A 20,801-nucleotide genomic window follows, 5' to 3' on the forward strand; every position below is an offset into this window, starting at 1 on the left:
TCCTTTCATACAAACATTTTGGTTGTCACAAGTAACAAACCCCTAAATAAATTGATAACTGAAGTATTCAAACCTCGGGTCGTCTTCTCAAGGAACTGCAGGGAAGTATGTTCTTATTATTGGTTATGGAGATTGTAAATTTGGGGTTTTGAGAATGAGGAGTGAATAGTTTAATTAGCAATTAAAGTAAATGAAGAGCAGGTAATTTAAATGGCAAGTAAAGTAAATAAATGACTGTAAATAAACTTTTGGCAAGATATGAGAAATTAGAGGTCCTATCCTAGCTATCCTTATCAATGATGATGAGAATTGAATCTTAATTCCACTTTGTTAACCGTTACCAAGATAAAGGAAGGTCAAGGGATTAATTGGTTTGATCTTCGAATCCTATTTATTTCCTAAGAAAAGATTGGGATTATTGAAGTTCATTTTAATTAACAAAGATAACAATTATCATTCATGTTTGAGTTTGATAACTCCTGAGTTACGGATTTCTTAACCAAGACCAAAAGGGGAAAAGTAAATCTACTGGAATAAAAATGTCTTCAGATAGGAATAACAATAATGTAAATAAGAGAAAGCAATATTAAACTGAAATACCTCAAATAACATTAATTCAAAAGAGTAATCTGTAACATGGAAGAATTCATAAATTAAATTGCAAAAGTAAATAAAAAGGGAATATTGAACCTGATAAAGAGATAATCCAGAAAGCAAATAAAATCCTAATTCTAAATCATAATCCTAAAGAGAGAAGAGAGAGGAGAGAACCTCTCTCTAAACTAAATCTAAATCATGAAAACTAACTAAAGTTGTGACTCTTCTGAATGGATGCATTCCCTCACTTCATAACCTCTGTTCTATGCCTTCTGGACTTGGATTTGGGCCAAAAAGGGCTTCAGAATTCGCTATGAGCGTTTTCTGCAATTTCTGGTGCGTGGCCTCTGTCACGCGTCCGCGTGGATCACGCGGTCGCGTCATTCGGAGTTTTCCTTGTCATGCGGTCACGTCAGTCATGCGACCGCGTCATATGTATTCTGCTTAAGGCGTGCGGTCGCGTCAGTCATGCGGCCGCGTCGCTGCTTCTTCGCGCTTGGCATGCGGCCGCGTCATCCATGCGATCGCGTGGATGCCAGTTTCTCCACAAACTCCGTTTTATGCTTTCCTTCTATTTTTGTATGTTTCCTTTCCATTCTTTAAGTCATTCCTATCTTAGAAGATCTGAAACTACTCAACACACTAATCACAGCATCGAATGGAAATAAAGGTAATTAAAATAATTAATTTTAAAGCATAGGAAACATGTTTTTCACATACATCACATAATAAGGAAGGGAAAGTAAAACCATGCAATTAATATGAATAAGTGGGTGAAGGATTGAATAAATCACTCAGATTAAGCACAAAATATATCATAAAATATGGGTTTATCAACCTCCCCACACTTAAACAATAGCATGTCCTCATGCTAAGTCCAAGAGTAATGTTAGGTTGAAGTGGTGGAATGTCATGCAATGCAATCTAATCTAAATGCAACTACCTAAATGAATGATGCATCATGCAATTCTAAGATTTATTCACTTGAATATAAAGCTTGCATGTAGTTGAATTAATTCACATTCTCAAGGGGTCATATATATATAAATATATATATAGCCAAGCCTTAGATAGTTGATAAAGTGCCTTTACAAATGAAATGGGAGAGAAAAACATTTTATAAACTTGCAAGACAAATAATAATTTCAACAGAAATATATGTTAATGAGCTATTGAACCCTCACTGGATTTTGTGTTTACTCTCTAGTCACTCAGTGTTTATTGGGTTAATCACTCTATTTTTCTTTTTATCCTTACTTCCTATAACTTTGTTCTTCATCTAACCAGTCAACAATTATAAAATATAGACATACCAAAAATCATGAGGTCTTTAGTTAAGGTTGTAATGGGGCCAAGGTAAAGGTAAGGGTATATGTATAAGGCTAAGTGAGCTAATAAGTGAATCCTTAATTAGTCTAAGATCTCACCTAACATACATACTTTGTAAAGCAAAGCTTCTTTACCTATTTTCCTATATTTTTCCACTTTTGATGTTACATGCTCATGTTTCAATGTTTATTATTTTTATTCCATGTGCATTGCTTTATTTCACATTTGGGGAATTCTTTTGTGTCCCCTTTATTTAAGTACTGAAGAATAAATATTTTTTTTAATGCACATGGTAATTCAATTAATTTGATTTTACATGAGCATGCTTTCCAAAATTTTTATTTGAATTATTTTATTCTTTTCAACTTTTCTACCTTTTTGTTTTTATCATCCATGTTCCCAATGGGTTTTTTTCACATTTAAACCATACATACTTCCTATCTTAAGCTAACCAAGGATTTAACTTGGGATTTTTATTTTATTTTTCTGCTTAAGGCTAGTAATGTGGTTTATAGAAAAAAAGGGATTTAAAGGCTCAAGGGGGCTAACAAGGGTGATGTGAAAGGTAGGTTATTTTGGGATAAGTGAGCTAAAATCAAATAATGGCCTCAATCACTCTCTTGGTATGTATTTCTATTCTATAATTGGACATATAGATTAAAACAAAGTAAAGAATATCAGAATAAAAAAGAAGGGTGGAACACACTGGAATAAAATATTATGGTTTGAATGTAACCATACAATTAAGCTCAAAACTCATAGGCTGTGTGTTCTCTAGCTCAAAAATCATTTATCAGTTATGTATGTCATGCAGGTTTAGTTAAAAATTCCCATTATTCTCAATATAAAACTTATATTGAATGGCTTTAAAGTTCTAGTGTTTCTCCTTGATGAAATGTTGGTAACTAACTAACATGTAATGCTATTTATGCAAGGTGTGTGGATTGTTTCTATTGTGTTCAAGTTCCTAGTTTACTTCCTTTTTATATTTTTCAATTTAAACTAAGCTATCTTATGCTAAAAAGGGTAAACTATACTAATAAATCACAATTTCTATAACTAATAAGTTAGACTTGCAACTAAAACTAAATGGCTAAAATATGAACTAAAGTGCAACATAGAATAAATACATAAAAATAGCAATATATATAAGTACTGAGAAAATAAAAATAAAAATAAAAAGAGAAATACAGAAAAGTAGCAAAATAAAATAAAAAGAGTATGTAGTGGTTCACCAAAAAAAAGAATGCCAGAGATGGCGACCTCCCCACACTTAAAATGTAGCATCGTCCCCGATGCTCACTCAAGCAGGGTGTGAAGGGGTGTCATCACTGGAAGGGTGGGTAGCTGGGGTCTCTATGGTGGCGGTCGGGGGATCAGCCTGCTGCAGAGGAGGTGCTGACTGGATAGGGATCTCGGGGTCTACAGCCTGCATCTGAGGCAGAGCCTCCTGATGTGATGCTGCCTGCTGGGTGCCTGCCTGCTCTGCCTCGCTCTGTGGATGGGTCTCTGCCTCGCAAACATCCGCCTCCTCCTCAGATGCCTCGAATGGTGTGTCAGGCTCGGAGGGGATGTCGCCAGAGCGTATCATCAGCTTTAGGTGCTCATAGCGTCGCTTGTTGCGACGCTCCATCTGGTCAAGCCGTCGAAACAGGCGGTGCACTAGATGATAGATGGGCTCTAGGACAGGTGGAGGTGCAGTGGTGGTGGCAGGGGTAGCTGTGGAAGAAGAGGGGCCGGCAGATGGTGCGGCTGTGTCAGCAGTAGCAGTGAGGAATAGAGGTCTGTAGCCCAAAGCCAAAAAGTTCCTACTGTGAGGGATAATCTTCTTGCATTCTGCAGCAGGTGGCTTCTCATCAGCATCCTCCCAAGGCACGTCAGCTCGACGGCCTAGCTGTGTAACCGGATAAGGAAAGGGAAGAGTGCCTCGGACGTGGACCCTGGCCATGTGGTACCGGATAAAGCATGACAGGTACAGGTCCTTACCCTCCATCACACACCATAGGAGGGGAATCATAGCGGCTGGTATCTCAGTCTCGTGAGTAATCAGCATAATGAAGTTACTAAGTATCTGATGCCATAGCCGAGCCTCATCATTCAGGTAAATCCACTTGATTCCCTTTGGCATGGTGGTGTTGTGACCCATAATCCAAGGAATGCTCGGGTCGAGGGCTATCCTGGCCTTGACTGCATCCCAATCAAACTTCATGAAGCGTATATCCTCCTCAGCTTTCTGATAACCATCCAGCTTATCAGTTTTAGGCAGAAGCTTCAGAACATCTTCAATGGCCTCTTCAGTGACCAGAATTTGCTTACCTCTAAGGTTCACTGCATCTAGGGAAGTTTTGAAGTAATTGTAGTAGAATTCCCAAACCCAAGATGCATTGACCTCAGTCAGGTTTCTCTCCAGGAAGAACCAGCCTCTTTGTTTGATCTGGTCAGAGGTGTATTGCTGGAGTTCTTCTAGGATCTTCAAAGTTCTCTCCAGGTATAGGTTCCTGGAGTTTGCAAACACTGGATACTTCAGCTCACAGTATCGGTTTACAAATTTCACTGGATCAATAGCAGGGATTAGCTGGTCGGCCTTCTCCTGCGGGGTAAAATTTTTCTCCCGCAAGGATTCATCGTGCATCATATCTATGATGGACATGGAAGATTCTCCTCTTTTACGTTTGCCAGTAGTAGCCTTGCCTTTTCCTTTTCTCTGGCTGGCAGACATCCTGAAAAACAGAAAACTAGGATATAGTGAAAATAGGAAAAGAAATAGGCAAATAATCAAAAGAAACACAAAGTGGCAAAGGAGCAAAAGGATAAGGAAAATGAGTTAAGTAAATGTGCATTAAGGATTGTATAGGAGTTAAAAGTCTGAAAAGGAGAATTCACAATCCAAAATGTAATTGAATTCATGTTAAATAGAAAAATTAACATCATGCCATGGTTAGAATGTTAAAAGAAAGTGAAAGAAAATCAGTAGAGAAGTTTTGAAAGGTTAGGTTGGTTAGAATTGAAAAAGAGTTTAGTAAGTTAACATTAGTGAGTTAGTAAAAAGTGGGTTAAAGTAAGTGGCATAATGAAAATATTCCAAGTAACAAGTATTCACAGTTAGAAGCTATAAGTAACTCATATCCAAAGAAGGAAAACAGGTTGATGATGATTCAAAGAGACATAGAAATAGCAAAAATTGGAATCAAACATCAAAAATGCAAATTATGAACCAGGAAATCAAAAAAAAATAAGAAAGCTTGCCCTGGCATTCATGAATTGGTTTGGTTAAATCTAAGGAAAGCACAGTTAAAAATGCCAAAATCAAGACATGAATGGAAACATTTTACAGAAATTTGGGCAGCATTCCGGCTAAAATTGGATTGTCCCGGAAAATAAACAACAACAGAATAGTTCATATGAATCAAAAATACAGCTACAATTATAGATAAGGAATATAAACATGAAAATTCAGTGTACAGAGCAGCAAAAAACAAGAAAGTACAGCATATGAACATTACAATCATCACAGCAACAGCAGAATAAAACAAGAAACACGAACAACGCAATTAAACAGACCTAAATCCACTAACCACATCCTAGGCTACCTAACAACCTAAAATCCACTACAACATGCATATCTAACTAGCCTAATGACGAACATAAACAGAAAAATGTGAATTAACTATGAAGGATAGAACGGTGGCGTTCGTCGGAACCTGGTAGGCGTAAGAAAGAGAGTGGGGCAGAGAGGTGGCTGGGGATGACGGCGGTGGCGTCCGACACGGCGGAAGAGGGTGGCGCGGCAGCGGTGGCTGCTGTTCGGAGGAAGGGAGGGAAAGGGGGTGTAATGGGGTAGGGGCTGTGGTTAGTGCTGGGCAGTGGTGACGGGGCGGCGGCGGTGGGTGGTGGTGGCGCGGTGTGGGCAGTGGCGGTTAGAGGGGAAGAAGAAGAAAGAAAAAGAGAGAAGGGGGAAGGAGGAAGGGGGTGGGTGGCGGCAAGGTCTGGGTGGTCAGCGGCGTCTGGCGGTGGCGTGGTGGTGGCTGGGTTGTGGTGGTGTTATTTGAGAAGAAGAGAGGGAGGAGAGTGGTTTGGGGGGGGGCGCGACTGATAGGGTTCGCATGACTGGGGGGGTTATAAATTTGAATCCACGCGATCGCGTGGGGCACGCGGTCGCGTGGTTGAGCTGAAATAGTCGTTGACGCGATCGCGTGGGGCACGCGATCTCACAGAATGGGAAAAGAGTGAATGACGCGATCGCCTGGGGCATGCGATCGCGTCGCTGGAAATTGTGCTAAACGCACGAATCCAGCGTCGTTTCAGCGCAACTCTCTGTCTCCTTTTGGGGTGTTGTGCAATCCTATGCGACGCGATCGCGTCGCTCACGCTGTCGCGTGGGATTGAGGTTGTGCAAGTGATGCGATCGCGTGAGTGACGCGATCGCGTGGGTCAGTTGTGCGAAACGCACAATGGCCGCACGATTCCAACCTAACTTTCTGGACGTTGGATCTTTACGCCGATCTCCAGGTCACGCGGCCGCGTGAATGATGCGGTCGCGTGGGAAGTATTTTTCGCAACTTGGCGCAATCGCATGAATGATGCGGTCACGTCGCGCACCCTTTTTTTTATGCAGTATGCAGAATGTAAATATGAATGCGATGCAAAACTCCAGGTTCAATATAATAAAATAAAATAAAACTTAAAAACAAATAAAACTAAATAAAAATTGAGAAAGGGATGATCATACCATGGTGGGTTGTCTCCCACCTAGCACTTTTAGTTAAAGTCCTTAAGTTGGACATTGGATGAGCTTCCTGTTATGGCGGCTTATGCTTAAATTCATCCAGAAATCTCCACCAATGCTTGGAATGGCAATAGCCTCCGGGGTCCCAAACTAGGCATGTAAAGCTTCTGAGCAGCTTCAAATAGATTCTCAGGCTCCCGGGGTGACGAATGTCAGCATGGATTCCAGGATCCCAAACTTTGCTTTTAAATCCGCCTTCGTCTTGATCTATACTTTTCCATCTGGGCGGTTTAGAAATTAGATTCTCACCAGGATAACCAAACATTTTCCAAGATCCATTCGATTGATCATGATGCCAATCCGTGCACTTCGAGTTGAAGCGTGGAACCTTATTGAACCTTGTACACCAGCTCTGAGTACGAGCCATTTCCCTTTTACTCTTAAAGCCGCAGAGAGCTCTAAGCTGGCCATCTGTTTCAAGCAAACCATATTCAAGTGGAAAAATACAGTTAAAGGTTAAGGATTGTACCCATTTGAAGCTTTTATTCGGTGGTAATGGCCTTGGGATAGGTGGTTCTAGTGGTTCTGTGAGTTCTACTCCCTTGTATTCTTCTGTGAAATTATCCACTTCCTTGCAAGATTCTTCAAATGTATCCATGTCCTGATCAAAGCCATCTATGTCTTTCTCATCACTTAAGTCATAGACTGGAGGTTGAGAGAAATCTACCTCCGTATCATCTTCGTATTCACTTGGGGAAGATTTTTCGATCTCAGAGAATTCACTTGCGGATATAAGCCCATAACTAGGAGAACTTGACTTGTGACTATCATCATCAAGGAAATTTGCTTCTTGGGTTATTCTGTCTAGTTCTTCATGAAAGACTTGCTCTAGGGATTGTGCACAATCCTCCTTAGCATCAATTGTAACATCCTTGACAGAATGCTCCACAACTTTGGATTCCGATGGAGGTTCAGCGTCTCCTAAGTCTTCAACCAACTCTTCTTCTTCAATAATAACAGCTTCTTCTACTTGTTCCAGTACGAAGCTATGCTTTGTCTTGTCCACTGGAGTTTCTAGTATCTCCTTCATACTACGCTCTTCGTTAGATTGTCCACATGGGGCTGTGGGAGGTCCTTGAATGTTCGAACGTCTAGAAGATAATTGACTTACTGCTTGCTCCAGTTGATGAAGGGTTGTTTGAAGTTGATTTACTATTTCCTTGAGGCGAACCTCTGATTCTCGGGATGATAGATTTGGATATGGCACAGGGGAAAGTGGTGGTGTTTGGGAGTGATTGGATTGGAACTGGGGCAAATGAGGATCATATGGTGGCGGATGGTGAAAAGGAGCTTGTGAGTGTGGTGGTTCGAAGTTATATTGAGAGGATGGTCTATAAGCACAAGGTGGGGCTTGTTGGTAATTACAAGGTTGTCCACCACGTCTATTGCTTGGTATGCATTGTAGAATGGTCTTTGTCCATGATATCTTGGAGGGTGTTGTTGCCTAAAGGGTTGATCAGATCCTCTTGGCTCCATCCATCTTTGATTGTTCTGACCTTGATGCATGTTCCTGTTATAACTTCCATTCCTTTCAATAACATTAGAACCAAACTCAAAGCGAAAGGGGTGAGAATTCATAGTAGCTAAAAGAAATAAAGAGGGGAAAATAAAGACAAATAAACAAGTAAAAGAAAAATATTTACAATAACCAATAATAAGGCACACGATTGCAGTTCCCCAGCAACGGCGCCATTTTGATGAGAGGAACTTTTGCGTGGTCTAGAAATTTGCGGATAAATCCTCGTTGCAAGTATAGTTTCTAAACTTTCAAAAGTCCTTTCATACAAACATTTTGGTTGTCACAAGTAACAAACCCCTAAATAAATTGATAACCGAAGTATTCAAACCTCGGGTCGTCTTCTCAAGGAACTGCAGGGAAGTATGTTCTTATTATTGGTTATGGAGATTGTAAATTTGGGGTTTTGAGAATGAGGAGTGAATAGTTTAATTAGCAATTAAAGTAAAAGAAGAACAGGTAATTTAAATGGCAAGTAAAGTAAATAAATGACTGTAAATAAACTTTTGGCAAGATATGAGAAATTAGAGGTCCTATCCTAGCTATCCTTATCAATGATGATGAGAATTGAATCTTAATTCCACTTTGTTAACCGTTACCAAGATAAAGGAAGGTCAAGGGATTAATTGGTTTGATCTTCGAATCCTATTTATTTCCTAAGAAAAGATTGGGATTATTGAAGTTCAGTTTAATTAACAAAGATAACAATTATCATTCATGTTTGAGTTTGATAACTCCTGAGTTACGGATTTCTTAACCAAGACCAAAAGGAGAAAAGTAAATCTACTGGAATAAAAATGTCTTCAGATAGGAATAACAATAATGTAAATAAGAGAAAGCAATATTAAACTGAAATACCTAAAATAACATTAATTCAAAAGAGTAATCTGTAACATGGAAGAATTCATAAATTAAATTGCAAAAGTAAATAAAAAGGGAATATTGAACCTGATAAAGAGATAATCCAGAAAGCGAATAAAATCCTAATTCTAAATCCTAATCCTAAAGAGAGAAGAGAGAGGAGAGAACCTCTCTCTAAACTAAATCTAAATCATGAAAACTAACTAAGGTGGTGACTCTCCCGAATGGATGCATTCCCTCACTTCATAACCTCTGGTCTATGCCTTCTGGACTTGGATTTGGGCCAAAAAGGGCTTCAGAATTCTCTATGAGCATTTTCTGCAATTTCTGGTGCGTGGCCTCTGTCACGCATCCGCGTGGGTCACGCGGTCGCGTCATTCGGAGTTTTCCTTATCACGCGGTCGCGTCAGTCATGCGACCGCGTCATATGTATTCTGCTTAAGGCGCGCGGTCGCGTCATTCATGCGGCCGCGTCGCTGCTTCTTCGCGCTTGGCATGCGGCCACGTCGTCCATGAGATCGCGTGGATGCCAGTTTCTCCACAAACTCCGTTTTATGCTTTCATTCCATTTTTGTATGTTTCCTTTCCATCCTTTAAGTCATTCCTGCCTTAGAAGATCTGAAACTACTCAACACACTAATCACGGCATCGAATGGAAATAAAGGTAATTAAAATAATTAATTTTAAAGCATAGGAAACATGTTTTTCACATACATCACATAATAAGGAAGGGAAAGTAAAACCATGCAATTAATATGAATAAGTGGGTGAAGAATTGAATAAATCACTCAGATTAAGCACAAAATATATCATAAAATATGGGTTTATCACTAACTCCAAGATCACATAAAGCTCTCTGAATGGTGACATCTCCAATGGTGCAAGGAATCACAAAGCTTCCTGGATCTTGCATTTTCTCAAGAAGTTTATGTTGAATAATAGCACTGCATTCCTTCGTTAACACCACGGTTTCTTGCTCCTTCCAATTCCTCTTGTTAGTCAACAAATCTTTCATAAATTTAGCATAAAGGGGCATTTGCTCAAGAGCCTCTGCAAAAGAAATGTTGATCTGTAACTTCTTGAAGACATCTAAAAATTTAGAGAATTGCTTTTCTTTAGAAGCCTTAAGAAGCCTCTGAGGATATGGCATTTTAGGCTTGTATTCAGGAGCCTTTGGCAATGTAGGATAAGTGTCAAGAGAGTCAGGGAATGGGTTGTCTGCACACTTTGGAGGGGCGTGCTCCACTTCTTCCTTATTCTCCTTTGGAGCTTCCTTTTCAACTAGCTCTTCATTGGCCTTTGTCTCAGAGCCAGCTATTTTACCACTTCTCAATTGAATAGCCTTGCAATCTTCTCTTGGGTTCACCACTGTATCACTTGGAAATGTGCTTGCAGACCTCTCAGGTATTTGCTTGCTTAGTTGGCTCATTTGCACTTCTAAGTTTCTAATGGAGGCTCTGGTTTCCTGCATAAAACTCCTCATCATCTCTGATGAGCGGATAATTTATACGCTTTTTGGCATTGTTTTTACATAGTTTTTAGTATGATTTAATTAGTTTTTAGTATATTTTTATTAGTTTTTAAATAAAAATCACATTTCTGGACTTTACTATGAGTTTGTGTGTTTTTTGGTGATTTCAAGTAATTTCTGGCTGAAATTGAGGGACTTGAGCAAAAATCAGATTCTGAGGCTGAAGAAGGACTGCAGATGCTGTTGGATTCTGACCTCCCTGCACTCAAAGTGAATTTTTTGGAGCTACAGGAGTCCAAATGGTGTGCTCTCAATTGCGTTGAAAAGTAGACATCCAGGGCTTTCCAGAAATATATAATAGTTTATACTTTGCTCGAGTTTAGATAACACAAACTGGCGTTCAACGCCAGTTCTCTGCGCTATTCTGGAGTTAAACGCCAGAAACAGGTTGCAAATTAGAGTTAAACGCCAGAAACAGGCTACAACCTGACGTTTAACTCCAAAAAGAGTCTCTACACATGAAAGTTCAATGCTCAGCCCAAGCACACACCAAGTGGGCCTCGAAAGTGGATTTCTGCATCATTTACTTATCTCTGTAAACCCTAGTAACTAGTTTAGTATAAATAGATTTTTTTACTATTGTATTTTAATCTGGGGATCTTTTGTTAATCTTTAGATCATTTTGTACACGTTTAGGGGGCTGGCCATTCAGCCATGCCTGGACCTTGTTCTTATGTATTTTCAACGATAATGTTTCTACACACCATAGATTAAGGTGTGGAGCTCTGCTGTTCCTCATGAATTAATGCAAAGTACTATTATTTTTCTATTCAACTCAAGCCTATTTCTTCTCTAAGATATTCATTCACACACAAGAACATGATGAATGTGATGATTATGTGACGCTCATCACCATTCTCACTTATGAACGCGTACCTGACAAACATTTCCGTTCTACATGAAAGCAAGCTTGAATGCATATCTCTTAGCCTCCTGATCGTGAGATCAGTGTCTTCGTGGTATAGGCTAGAATTATTGGCGGCCATTCTTGAGATCCGAAAAGTCTAAACCTTGTCTGTGGTATTCCGAGTAGGATCTGGGAAGGGATGGCTGTGACGAGCTTCAAACTCGTGAGTGCTGAGCGTAGTGACAGACGCAAAAGGATTACTGAATCCTATTCCAGTATGATCGAGAACCGACAGATGATTAGCCGTGTAGTGACAGCGCATTTTGGACCATTTTCACTGAGAGGACGGGATGTAGCCATTGACAACGATGATGCCCAACATACAGCTTGCCTTGGAAAGGAGTAGGAAGGATTGGATGAAAGCAATAGGAAAGCAGAGATTCAGAAGGAACTAAGCATCTCCATACGCTTATCTGAAATTCTCACCAATGAATTACATAAGTATCTCTATCTTTATTTTATGTTTTATTTATCTTTTAATTATTAAAACTCTATAACCATTTGAATCTGCCTAACTGAGATTTACAAGGTGACCATAGCTTGCTTCAAGCCGACAATCTCCATGGGATCAACCCTTACTCACGTAAGGTTTTTACTTGGACGACCCAGTGCATTTGCTGGTTAGTTGTGTGAAGTTGTGACAAAGAACTAAGATTATGAACGTGCGTATTAAGTCTTTAACGCCGTTACCAAGGAATGAACAATCACGATTTCGTGCACCAAGTTTTTGGCGCCGTTGCCGGGGATTATTCGAGTTTGGACAACTGACGGTTCATCTTGTTGCTCAGATTAGGTAATTTTATTTTAATTTTAAGCTTTTTATTTCTTATTTTCGAAAAATACAAAAAAAAATTTCTTCTTTTTCGTTCTTCCCAAAATAATTTTCGAAAAAAAAACCAAAAAAATTAATAAAATCATAAAAACCAAAAATTTTGTGTTTCCTGTTTGAGTCTAGTGTCAAATTTTAAGTTTGGTGTCAATCGCATCCTTTTTAATTTTTCTAAAAATTTTCGGAAAATTCATGCTTGTGTTCTTCATGATCTACCCAAGTTGTTCTTGACAAGTCTTCTTGTTTGATCTTCATATTTTCTTGTTTTGTATCTTTTCTTATTTTTCATATGCATTTTCAATTTGTTAGTGTTTAAACATTGAAAATTTCTAAGTTTGGTGTCTTGCATGTATTTCTTTTCTTAAAAATTTTCAAAAACATGTTCTTGATGTTCATCTTGACATTCAAAGTGTTCTTGGTGTTCATCTTGACATTCAAAGTGTTCTTGCATGCATTGTGTGTTTTGATCTTGAATTCTCATGTTTTGAGTCTTTTCATTGTTTTTCTCTTTCATCATTAAAAATTCAAAAATCAAAAAAATATCTTTCCCTTTTTCACTCATAAATTTTCGAAAATTTGAGTTGACTTTTTCAAAACTTTTTAAAATTTAGTTGTTTCTTATGAGTCAAATCAAATTTTCAATTTAAAAATTCTATCTTTTTCAAATCTTTTTCAAAAATCAAATCTTTTTCATCTTTTTTCTTTCATAATTTCGAAATTTTCAAAATTTATTTTCAAAATCTTTTTCTTATTTCTATTTCATATTTTCAAAATTAATGCTAACAATTAATGTGATTGATTCAAAAATTTTAAGTTTGTTACTTGCCTAGTAAGAAGGGTTCAATCTTTAAATTTTAAAATCATATCTTTTTGTTTCTTGTTAGTCAAGTAATCAACTTTAATTTTCAAAATCAAATCTTTTTAAATTTATTTTTCAAATCTTTTTCAAAACAAATTTCAATCACATCTTTTTCAAAATCAATTTCAAAATCTTTTCTAACTTCTTATCTAACTTCTTATCTTTTCAAAATTGATTTTCAAATCTTTTTTTTCAATTAATCTTATCTTGTTTGATTCTTATCTTTTTTAAAACTACCTAACTAATTCTCTCTCTCTAATTTTCGAAAATCACTAACCTCTTTTTCAAAATTCCTTTTTAATTAACTAATTGTTTTAAATTTTAATTTAATTTAATTTCATTTTTCTTCTTAAAATTTTCGAATACTAACCTATAATTAAAATAAAAACAAAAATATTTTCCTTTTAATTTAATTTAAAATTTGAAATTTTCTCTTCTCATTCCTCTATTCTTCTCTTCTTCTACTCACATAAAGGAATCTCTATACTGTGACATAGAGGATTTGATGAGAGAACTTTTGCGTGGTCTAGAAATTGCGGATAAATCCTCGTTGCAAGTATAGTTTCTAAACCTTCAAAAGTCCTTTCATACAAACATTTTGGTTCTCACAAGTAACAAACCCCTTTGAAATTGATAACCAAGTATTCAAACCTCGGGTCGTCTTCTCAAGGAATTGCAGGGAAGTATGTTCTTATTATTGGTTATGAGTTTTATAAATTGGGGGTTTTGGAGCTTGGGCAATGAGCACAGATATATTTAAATGACAAATAAAATAAATAAATAACTGTAAAATAAACTTTTGGCAAGGTATGAGAAATTGGAAGTCCAGTCTAGTTATCCTTATCAATGATGATGAAAACTGAATCTTAATTCCACTTAGTTAACCTTTGCTATAACAAGGGAAGGTCAAGCAACTAATTAGTTAGATCTTTGAATCCTAGTTAATTCCTAAGAAAAGATTGGGATTATTGAAGATCAATTCAATTAGCAAGGATAACAATTATCAATTATGCTATTGATTTGGAAAATTCCTGAGTTACTGATTTCTTAACTAAGACCAAAAGGGAAAATATCTAAATTAAATTAAAAGCATTCATATAAATAAAGCAAAGCAAAATTAAGTGTGAAAATACCTCGAATTGCATTCACAAAAGAACTTAAATATGACATACAAATTAAATTGGAGAAATAAATAAAAAGAACATTGAACCTGGGATTGAGAGTCACTCCTAAAACTAAGAGAAGTCCTAAATCCTAATCCTAAGAGAGAGGAGAGAACCTCTCTCTCTAAAAAACTACATCTACTCCTAAAAATTGTGAATTATGAGAGCCTCATAATGAATGGATACATTCCCTCACTTTATAGCATCTAATCTGTATTTTCTGGGCCGCAAACTGGGTCAGAAACAGCCCAGAATTCGCTGGTTGCGAATTCAAACACGCTGATTTTCGTCACTGCGACGTGGCCGCATGGAGCACGCGGTCGCATCACTTAGCGTCAAGATAACTATGGCATATTATATATCAAATCGAAGCTCCGAACGTTAGCTTTCCAATGCAACTGGAACCGCGTCGTTTGGATCTCTGTAGCTAAAGTTATAGCCGTTTGAGTGCGAAGAGGTCAGGCTGGACAGCTTAGCAATTTCTCCAACTTCTTGTATTCCTTCCATTTTTGCATGCTTCCTTTCCATCCTCTGAGCCATTCCTGCCCTGTAATCTCTGAAATCACTTAACACACATATCAAGGCATCTAATGGTAATAAGAGAGGATTAAACATAGGGAACTTAAGGCCTAAGAAACATGTTTTCAATCAAAGCACATAATTAGGAAGGCAAATGTAAAACCATGCAAAGAGTATGAATAAGTGGGTAGAGAATTGATAAAATCCACTCAATTGAGCACAAGATAAACCATAAAATAGTGGTTTATCAATCTCCCCACACTTAAACAATAGCATGTCCTCATGCAAAGCTTAAGAGAAGCTATAAAGGAATGAAGAGGAATGGTAGAAAGTATGAAATGCAATCCTATCTATATGAATGCAACTAAATGTGAAATGCTTCTACCTACTTGGTTAAAAATAAATAAGTTCTCCAAGACAAACATAAATCAAATTCCACTAATTCAAATCATACAATAAAAAGCAAATAAACTTGTAAGAAGATAGCTCATGAAAGCAGGGAACATAGAATCAAGCATTGAACCCTCACAATAAGTGTATATGCACTCTAATCTCTCAAGTGTCTAGGGTCAATCACTCTACTCTTCCCTAGTCATGCTTTCTAAACCTTGTTCTTCATCTAACCAATCAACAAATATTTAGCATACCAATGCAAACATCATGAGGTCTTTTTCAAGGTTGTAATGGGGCTAAGGTAAGGGTAAAGGTATATATATGTATGGCCAAGTGAGCTTTATGAAGTGAATCTTTGAGTAACCTAAGCTATCACCTAACATACATACACTCTATACAACTTTTAAATTCATGCCTAGCTACCCATAATTCCCACTTTTGTATCACATACTCATATATCAACTTTTTCTTTTTAATTTATCACATGTGCATTGATTTTTCATTAACTTAACATTGAGGTAATTTTGTCCCCTTATTTATATTTTTATATATATATATATTTTTTTCTTTTTCTCTTTTTCTCTCTTTCTTTTTTTTTTTTTTTTTTTTTGAATCATAAAAGCAAACATAACTTATCAATGCACATGGATTCTCCATTATTTATTTTTTTTTCTATTTTGGTTTTTTCATGAGTACGTTCCCAAATTCCCAATATTTTATCAAAGTAAAAACATAACACATTCCCTTATTAACCCATGTTTCCACAGTTTCTCCACACTTAATTAACACACTATCTTAAGCTGACCAAAGATTCAATTGGGATAATTAATTTGTTTTCCGCTTAAGGCTAGTGATGTGGTAAAATATAGAATAAACGGGGATTAAAAGGCTCAAAGTGGCTGACAATGGTGATTTAAAGGGTAGGCTTATTTGGGATAAGTGAGCTAAAATCAAACAATGGCCTCAATCATATGCAAGCATGTAAATACACTAAATAATGGACATATAGATTGGAACAAAATATAGATTACAATCATAGAGAAGGAAACACACAGGAATAAAAATTTATGGTTAAATAATGTAACTATGTAAATAAGCTCAAAATCTCACAGGTTGTGTGTTCTCTGGCTCAAAAAACCATGTTCTAAATACAACTTCAAACAAATTTACACATAAAAATTTTAAATTTTTTTATTTATTTAAATTAGTGAAAATTTTCAAAAATAGGATCTTAAGAAGAAACTTATTATTTTAACCAAGCAGTAACTAAATGCAAAAATCAAATAAACATGCAATTAAACATGCAAATACAACAACTAATTTAATAAAGAAAATTTAAACATTGGTGTTGACATAGAAAGGTACTAACCCATGGAGATCGGTATCGACCTCCCCACACTTAAAGATTGCACCGTCCTCGGTGCATGCTAAGATGTGCAGGTAGACGGGTTGTTCCAACTGATGCTTTTCTTCAAGGATTGTGCAGATGGACTTGTTTGTCTCTCCATGTAAACGTCTTCCGGTTCCCTTCCGGGTGGCCATCCTGAAAGAAGAGGGAAAAGAAAAAGTAACCCAAAAATAAAGATAGAAAATAAATGAAGTATGGGTGGGTTAATGCCAAAATGATAAGGGTCTCATTTACATGGAAGCTTCAACATGTACGTGAGAAAACAATAGAATCCATGGCATACCAGTGGTACAGAATTTGCAACAAAGGGGAGGAGTGTGGGTAATGAAAGATAAGATAAGTTCATATCAATGCAAGAGAAGTACAAGTATCTTAGAAGATTAGCATTGATTTAAATAATGTTACCCAATCAGAATAAAACAAGTCATAAGCACCAAGATAATACCAGAAAAGATATAACAGTTGAATAAGGACATTTCAACACCAATAAATTTAGAAAAGAAAATAAAAATATGCACAAAATTAAAATACAATGAATGAAAGTATGCAAATAAATAAAATAAAATAAAAGATAAGAGGAATGAGAAGAATAAGAAAGAAAGAAGAAAGAAGAAAAGATAGAAGAAATTAGGATTGGAAAAGAAAAATAAGATAATTGGCACTAATCTGGATAGGTTGTGCGACGCTGGCGACGCGGACGCGTGAGTGATGCAGTCGCGTGGTGCGTGATAAGGTCAGGTGACGTGGATGCGTGGGTCATGCGATCGCGTGGCCTGATTTGTGCGATTGGCGCGAGTGCAGCCTCGCATTTGCACAACTCTCTGTTTGAAATGTATTTTTGCCAAAAATCTAGGTGACGCGGTCGCGTGGTTGACGCGATCGCATGGATGGCCTTTTTCTTAAAATGACGCGGCCGCGTGGGGCACGCGGTCGCGTGGTAGGGCTTGGGCTTCCAGCACGAGTCCAGCCCAATTCTAGCTCAACTTTCGGCCATACACCTTGTTACGTCGAAATCCAGGGCCACGCGGTCGCGTGGGTGATGCGGACGCGTGGGGAAGCCATTTTGCAAATGACGCGGCCGCATCAGCGACGCGGTCGCGTGGGACGATTTGTGCCCTTGGCATGCCTCCAGCCCTGCTCCTGCGTAACTCTCTGTTCAATTTCTTTTCCTCCTAACGCACTGGTGACGCGGACGCGTCAGCGACGCTGCCGCGTCACGTGCATGCTTTTTTTTTTCATAATCTGAAAAAATGCAGAATGCAGTGTTAATATCAATGTGATGTAAAGCTCCAGGTTCAATATAATAAAATAAAATAAAACTCGAAAACAAATAAAACTAAATAAAAATGAAAAAGGAACGATCATACCATGGTGGGTTGTCTCCCACCTAGCACTTTTAGTTAGAGTCCTTAAGTTGGACATTTGATGAGCTTCCTGTTATGGTGGCTTATGCTTGTATTCATCCAGGAATCTCCACCAATGTTTGTATCTCCAGTAACCTCCGGGGTCCCAAACTAGGCGCAGAAAGCCTTCAAGTAAGTTAAAGCAAGTGACCAGGCCCCAAGAGTGGTGATTGATAGAATAGATTCCGGGGTCCCAGACCTTGCCTTTGCACCCGTCTTTTGGTTGAGCAATATTGTTCCATCTGGGTGGCAAGCAGTCTAAATTCTCACGTAAGCGGCCAAACAATTTCCTAGACCCATTCAGTTGAGCTTTACACCAACCCTTGCATTTAAACTTAAAGCTTCCAACCATGATGAACCTTGCAGGATAATTCTTACCACTGACCATCTTCCTCTCACTTTTAATGCCACAAAGAGCTCTAAGTTGACCATCCGTCTCCAGTAGCCCATATTCAAGTGGGATTAGAAAGCTAAGGGGGAGGTATTTTCAATGAAATTGTAAGCTCCACTCCCTTGTGCTCTTCTCTGATAATTACCACCTCTTTGCAAGCTTCTTCAATTTCAACCTCTTCCTCTTGGTAGCTTTCTTCCAATTCAATCACATCTTCATTGCTTTCCAAGGGCATGGGAGGTTGTGCTTCTTCTTCTTGAATCTCCATCTCTTGATCAACCTCTTCCAAGTCTTCAACTGTGATATGCCTTAGAGGTTGTACACCCTCCTTAACATCAAATGCAATCGTCTTGGAAGGAGGTTCTATGTCTTGACTTTCCCATGGAGGTTCAGCATCTCCTAAGTCTGCAACCACTTCTTCTTCTTCGATAATTACAGCTTCCTCCACTTGTTCCAGTACAAAGTCATGCTTCGTACTGTCCACTGGAGTTTCTAATATCTCCTTCATGCTACGTTCTTCATTAGATTTCCCACATGAAGCCATGGGAGTTCCTTGAGTGTCCGAACGTTGGGAAGCTAATTGAATTATCGCTTGCTCCAATTGACGAATGGTTGCATGAAATCGATCCACTGTTTTCTTGAAACGATCCTTTGTCTCTTGATGCACTCGGCTTTCATAATAGGATCATAGTGCTCTTGGATTGATGGATATAGAGATGGTGAATATTGAAGTGGTGGTTCTTGTGAGTAATTAGGTTGGAATTGGGGTGGTTCTATATATGGTTCATATGGCTCATAAGGTGGTTGGTATGGTGGTTGAGGGTTAGGGTCATATGGAGGTGAATGGCGGAAAGGGGCTTGTGAGTTTGGTGGTCCAAAGTTATGTTGAGGAGAGGGTTCATAAGCGTATGGTGGTGGTTGTTGAAAATCAAAAGAGCGCTCACCATAGCCATTGCCTTGATATGCACCACAGAATGGTTGTTGACAGTCCACTAGAGGTAGTTGTTGCCATGAGGGTTGATCAAATCCTTGTGGCTCCTCCCATCTTTGATTCTTCCAACCTTGATGCCTGTTCTCATTATAGTTTCCATTCCTAACAACAACATTGGAATCAAACTTGAAGCGAGAGGGGTGAGAACTCATAGTTAGTAAATAAAAATTAAAAACAAAAATAAAAATAAATTTAAATTAAAAGGTTATTTAAATTTTGAATTTGAAAATTAAATTTTGAAATTTGAAATTTGAAATTTAAAATTTTGAAATTTGAATTTTAAATTTTTGAAATTTTGAATTTTGAAATCTGAAATTTGAAAATTTTTAAAATTGAATTTTTAAATTTTGAAATTTGAATTTAGAAAAAGTCAACAATATAAGATAAAGTTTTGAAAAAGATTTAAATTTTGAAAAGGTTTGATTTTTAAAATTTTAAATTTGAATTTTGAAATTTGAAATTTGAAATTTTGAAATTTTGAGTTTTAAAATTTGAATTTTTGAATTTAATGAGGAAAGAGAAAAATAATAAAATGACACCAAACTGAAAATTTTTAGATCAAAACGAAGAAAACAACTAAGAACAACTTGAAGGTCAAGATGAACACAAAGAACGACTTGAAGATCAAGATGAACACTAAAAAAAATTTTTTTTTTGAAAAATTTTAAATAAAAACCAATAACCTCTTAATTTATGAAAAAAAGCAAAATTAAAAATAAAAATAAATAAACAAGTAAAAAGCAAATATTTACAATAACCAATAATAAGGCACACGTTTGCAATTCCCCAGCAACGGCGCCATTTTGATGAGAGAACTTTTGCGTGGTCTAGAAATTGCGGATAAATCCTCGTTGTAGGTATAGTTTCTAAACCTTCAAAAGTCCTTTAATACAAACATTTTGGTTGTCACAAGTAACAAACCCCTTTGAAATTGATAACCGAGTATTCAAACCTCGGGTCGTCTTCTCAAGGAATTGCAGGGAAGTATGTTCTTATTATTGGTTATGAGTTTTGTAAATTGGGGGTTTTTGAGCTTGGGCAATGAGCACAGATATATTTAAATGACAAATAAAATAAATAAATAACTGTAAAATAAACTTTTGGCAAGGTATGAGAAATTAGAAGTCCAGTCTAGTTATCCTTATCAATGATGATGAAAACTGAATCTTAATTCCACTTAGTTAACCTTTGCTATAACAAGGGAAGGTCAAGCGACTAATTAGTTAGATCTTTGAATCCTAGTTAATTCCTAAGAAAAGATTGGAATTATTGAAGATCAATTCAATTAGCAAGGATAACAATTATCAATTATGCTATT

The sequence above is a fragment of the Arachis ipaensis genome, chromosome B3, assembly GCF_059453495.1.
Source record: "Arachis ipaensis isolate K30076 ecotype BB chromosome B3, ASM5945349v1, whole genome shotgun sequence".
Taxonomy (NCBI): Eukaryota; Viridiplantae; Streptophyta; class Magnoliopsida; order Fabales; family Fabaceae; genus Arachis; species Arachis ipaensis.